Source organism: Prionailurus viverrinus, chromosome B4, assembly GCF_022837055.1.
Source record: "Prionailurus viverrinus isolate Anna chromosome B4, UM_Priviv_1.0, whole genome shotgun sequence".
NCBI lineage: Eukaryota > Metazoa > Chordata > Mammalia > Carnivora > Felidae > Prionailurus > Prionailurus viverrinus.
The window spans coordinates 90,848,471-90,854,287 of NC_062567.1; the positions used below are offsets into that span (position 1 = coordinate 90,848,471).

Genomic DNA, 5,817 nt, shown 5'->3' on the forward strand with positions numbered 1-5,817 from the left:
CCAATTCAACACATTCCACCAATGGACATCCCATAGCATCTACTGCTGCCAGCGTTCTATTGCCAAAGCAGTAGCCATCTTGGGAGCTACCAGCAAAACTCCTTCTACCCCTGCCATCTTCTTTAGGGACCACTGACCTGTGAGAAACTCCAGAAACCCCTCCACACCAAAGCAGGGGATGCTATTCAACCTCTATGTCTCTTCTGCCAGTTGAGTGTCTCAGCAATGTTTGGCCAAGATGTGATCACAAGTCTCAGATTTGATTGAGGGGTGGGTAGAGGGGGGTATAAACTCTTCATTCCTCTAGAAGGTAACCTGTTTTGCTCCTGGTCCTCCTTTAAAACTCTCAATGCTGGGGTGTTTGGGTGGTTCAGTCAGTTGAATGTCCAACTTTGACTCAGGTCACGATCTCATGGTTCGTGAGTTCAATCCCTTCATGGGCTCGTTGCTGCCAATGCAGAGCCTGCTTTGGATCCTCTGTCCCCTTCTCTCTTTGCCCCTCCCTGCACACATGTGCACTATTTCTCTCTCTCTCTCTCTCTCTCTCTCTCAAAAATAAACATTAAAAACAAAACAAAAGAAACCATCTCAATGCTAAAAGTCATCAAACTGGTTGAGCCTGTATTGCCCTGTGGGAACCAGAATCTCAAGTCAAGAACTGGGCCTTATCTGAACTTAGCCTTGGAGAACTGAGTAACTGTTCTCAGCAGGACAATATCTCCACTTAAATCCCTGAGATATTTGGTAATCTCTAAGGACAGGATAAGATATCAGTTAGGCTCCATATCATCCAGTTACACTATTCCTGTTGCAAATTCAGTTCATCAGTGTCTTAAAAAAAAAAAAAAAAAAAAAAAAAAAACAAAAACACGACCCAGGGCACCTGGGTGGCTCAGTCAGTTAAGCATCTGATTTCAGCTCAAGTCATGATCTAGTGGTTCACGAATTTGAGCCTGGAGCCTGCTTTGGATTCTGTGTCTCCCTCTCTCTCTGCCCCTACCCTGCTAGTACTCTGTCTCTGTCTCTCAAAAATAAATAAAACATTTAAAACAAAAGACCCATTATAACTAAGTAGAGTCTATATGAGTAAAAAAGGATGGTTCAATCTTAGAAAATCTATCACTACAGTGCTCACTTCAGCAGCACAAATACTAAAATTTGAACGGTACAGAGATTCTTATGGCCCCTGAGCAAGGATAACATGCAAATTTGTGAAATGTTCCATATTAAAAAGAAAGAAAGAGAGGAAGAGAAAAAGAGAGAAAGAAAGAAGGAAAATCTGCCACTACAGTTCTGACCATATTAACAGATTAAGGAGAAAAGCCACATGATTATTTCCAGATACATAAAGAAGCATTAGGTAAAATTGAACTCACATTCATATTCAAAAAAAAATTCAAACATGAGTAGAAGGAAACTTTTATAATATAATAAAGGGGCTCTACCTAAAACTTACATCATCCATCAATTTTAAAAGCATTTTTTTCACGTTTATTTTGAGAGTGCACATGCATGTGCACGAGTGAAGGAGGGGCAGAGAAAGAGAGAGAGAGACAGAATCCCAAGCAGCCTCCGTGCTGTCAGCACAGAGCCTGATGTGAGGCTCAAACCCACAAACTGCGAGAGTGTGACCTGAGCTGAAATCAAGAGTCAGACACTTAACTGACTGAGCCACTTAGGCATCTCTAAAAGCATTTTTACTAAAGTCAGGAATAAGACAATGTCCACTATCTTTGCTACTATTCCATAAAATAATAATTGCTCTAAAGGTTCTAAGAAAAGAAGATATAAGAAAGGAAGAGACAAACGGATGATTTTTACAGATGACATTACTGTTTTCATGAAAATATTCAAGAGCCTCTACTGAAAAACTAGCGGTATTTATAAAACAAAATGCAGCAGTATCGATGGCTGTAAGATCAAAACACAAAAATCAGTCATTGTCTTATAGAGAGAATGATAAAACATTATTAAAGAATGCAAAGGGAGACCTGAAAAAAGCTGTCATGTTCTTATCTGGAAAGAATCCAGACTGAAAAGACGTCAAATTAATCAATTAATCCAATGCAATTTGAGTCAAAATTCCAATAGGATTCTGGTTTATGATTTAGACAAATGAATTCTAAACGTGACATCCAAGAACAGACAATACTGAAAAAGATAAGGACAGCTTTCCTTGCTAGATTTTGAAATTCCATATAAGGCTTACTACCGTATGGCCCAGCAATTCTTTTTGTATGTATGTAGACTACTGTATTTACTGTTTACAGTTTCATAAATTTATAGTCAACGTATAAAGACATGGACTTAACGGATATACACCAAACTGATAGTTACAATTGCCCCAGGAGAGGGAAGAGAATGGGATTAAGAACAGGGATATTTCAATGTTTTTTTTAGTATCCCATATTTTAAAATATATCTGAAGCAGAAATGACAAATGTGAATTCTAGGCAATGGTTACATTAGATATTAATTGTGTGAATGTTTCTGCATATTTTAAACTTGTCAAAATAAACAGAAAGTTAGTCGATGAATTCTTAAAAATAGAAACAAAAAGTCTGTGGGCACCTGGGTGGCTCAGTTGGTTGAGCACCTGACTCTTGATTTTGATTCAGGTCATGATTTCACAGTTTGTGAGATAGAGTTCTCTGTCGGACTCCTCGCTGAGCCTGCTTGGGATTCTCTCCCTCCACCCCCACTCATTCGAGAGCTCTCTCAAAATAAACAAATAAACATTTAAAAAAGCGCCTGTGTTTATATTCACCGTTTGCTGGGATTTTGCTTTTTAAATAACACTATCCATCTCCAGACGTTTGGAAAGATAAGTGGAATTTGAACTACTTCTACAATTTTACAGTCAAATAACTTTGTGAAACTTTCAGCATTCTAAACACTGTTTCTGAGATAAATCTTGTTTATTTTCCCCCATTCTTTAAAGATTAATCAGTTATCGTTAATAAGTGCAAGTCTGAGGTGGCCCTGGGACCAGGACAAAAGTCTATTGTAAATGTGTTTGCAGACTTTAGGTCCCAAAGAACACGATGCTCAAGGTGTCTCCATCTCTTGGAACAAAGAAGGGTATCGAGAACAATGCTACTAAAAATTAAGCAGATGTTTGCTTCCAGAAAAGTCTGGTATAGGTGCAAGGGCAGAGTGACAAACGATGATGGTGGAATGCAGGAAAACAGCAGCAGCTGTTTGCATTTCTTTCTTTTTTTTTTTTTTAATTTTTTTTTCAACGTTTATTTATTTTTGGAACAGAGAGAGACAGAGCATGAACAGGGGAGGGGCAGAGAGAGAGGGAGACACAGAATCGGAAACAGGCTCCAGGCTCTGAGCCATCAGCCCAGAGCCCGACGCGGGGCTCGAACTCACGGACCGCGAGATGGTGACCTGGCTGAAGTCGGACGCTTAACCGACTGCGCCACCCAGGCGCCCCTGCATTTCTTTCTTAATCGTAAAGTCACAAACGATGCCAACGATGTTAGAGTGAGAAGATCCAATGTGTTTTCTTGTTCCTCATCTTCTTTGACTCCTGCAGTATTCAGTATCATTACTTGACTCTTCCAGTTTGGGGAACACCATTAGATAGCCTGCTTTAGGTAGACTTCTGGTCATTTCGCTCATTTTTTGCTGTTTCTACCCCGGCTGCCTTATCCCAGTCTGTCTCTTCTCTCCTTTGAGGAGCTTATCAGTTCTCTCCTTTGATGAGCCAATCGTCATCTCAAAAGCTCTGTCTCTAGCCCAAGCTTCAGTTCCACATTTTCTACCACTGAACTCTTTGTTCTCTGGTGCATCAACCAAAACTCAACAACAGCCAACTTTTCATTTCCTCTAGACTTTGTGTCAGTGATATTGTCATTCTCTTTGGGTGGAAATGTAGAGTCAGACTGTTAGATTGTATGACAGCAGGGAGTATGACTATGTTGTTGACACCTGGGGCCTTGGGTAGTGCTTGTTCTACATGGTAAGTTTCTAATACCGTTTCCTTGAAAGATAGAATCCTTGCCTCATCCATCTCTCTCCCCAGCACCTAAAATCCTATCACTTTTTCCTTCCTTCCTGGTCTTCTCTGATTTCATTAGAGAAAGACTAATCCGGTCAGTTCTGCCCTTTGCTCCTCTGCTCTACTAATTCTGCCAAGAGAATTTTTTCAAAACACAGAGCCAGTGAGAAAGGGGACAGTTGATCTAGAGGCGGCTAGCCAGACTATTCAGAGCTTGAATTGGCTCAAGGTGGTGGTGCTAAAGCCACAGTTTAAAGCAATTCACCTATTTACCTCCTGATCTCTCCTAATTTGCTTACTCTGTCCATAGCCCAAATTCTCGTTTGGCATTTAATGAAACTCCAATTTCTTTCTTTCTTTCTTTCTTTTTTTTTAAGTTTATTGATTTATTTTGAGACAGAGGGAGTGAGAGAGAGTGAGAGAGCATGCACACGTGTGTGTCCACAGGGAATGGGCAGAGAGAGAGAGAGAGAGAGAGAGAGGGAATCGAGAGAGAGAGAGAGAGAGAGAGAGAGAGAGAGAGAGAGAATCCCAAGCCAGCTCCTTGCTCTCAGTGCAGAGCCTGTCTTGGGGCTCGATCTCATGAACCACAAGATCAGTACCTGAGCTGAAATCGAGAGCCAAATTACGTGAGCCGAAATCAAGTGCCACCCAGGTGCCTCAGGAAACTCCAATTTCTTAATTTTTTTTAATGTTTATTTATTTTTTGAGAGAGAGAGAGACAGCAGGGGAGGGTCAGCGAGAGAGGGAGACACGGAATCTGAAGCAGGTTCCAGGCTCTGAGATGTCAGCACAGAGCAGGTCATGGGGCTCAAACCCATGAACCATGAGATCATGACCTGAGCCAAAGTTGGATGCTCAACGGACTGAGCCACCCAGGCACCCCAAGATGAGGTTTTTCTTAAAAAGCCAAACCAAATCCCTGAAGATAATCATGTTGGCAATTAAATCAGTTGAGAGACCAGTATGTTTAAGAGATTCCTTTCTTGTAGGCTAGGGAGTGGGAGAAGGTAAAGTTACAACTTAAAAAAAAAAAAAAAAAAGTCCTTTAAAAAAAGGAACTAATTGCTTCCTGGCCAAAGAAGCTCGTTCTTTGCAATGACTGTGCCTTTTGGGTTGAACAAACTCAATTCTTACGTCCTTATTTATTTTTGAAATTGCCACGCCTATATGCCAAAAGGGGCAAGGTGAATCTTTCAGTACCGAGTCTTATCTATTTTTTAATGAGAATGTATATATTATATAAACAAACCATAACATTCTAAAAGCATAAAGTGAAAAGTAACCGCCGTTCCTTATCTCCCTGATACCCCCATCACTGTAGCCACAAGTCTTCTATTTCTCCAGCCAGAACATTTGTATGCATCACGTACGAGTCTATATTGTGCTATTTTTTATATTGTACTATTTTTAATTGTACTTAAAAAAAAAGTCTTGAAATAACTCGTTTGTATATAACTCCAGTGGCTGGCGGTGTGGGCTTCATCTATCGCACAGCTGTTAATTTTGGTTTCTTTTTTGGTAGCTGCACTCAGATACGCCTGGTGCCTTCAGTTTCCATCGCGGCCGAAAGTTGTAAACACATGAAATACAGAAATAGCACAACGGTTAAAGAAGTCCCAAGGGTCGCGCGCCAAACGAAGCACCGCGGGCTGAGCCGAGCCCCACCCCGGCGGTCGACACCCGCCGAACGCGCGCGCCGGCACGGCCTCTCCTCCCGCCTGGTGGCGGCCAGTGGCAGGGGCTGCGCGCGCCGCGCTCCCGGACCGCCCCCTTCACGGAGGCGGCCGGCCCAGCCCCCTCCCCCA

At 41.8% G+C, this 5,817-nt stretch overlaps 1 non-coding gene across 1 annotated transcript; it reads left to right on the top strand.

Moving 5' to 3' along the window:
- The first annotated feature begins 1,127 nt into the window (after positions 1-1,127).
- LOC125171407 (U6 spliceosomal RNA) lies at positions 1,128-1,231 on the top strand. Its single transcript, XR_007154321.1, has one exon. It is a non-coding gene; the product is annotated as a U6 spliceosomal RNA (small nuclear RNA).
- Positions 1,232-5,817: the final 4,586 nt, after the last annotated feature.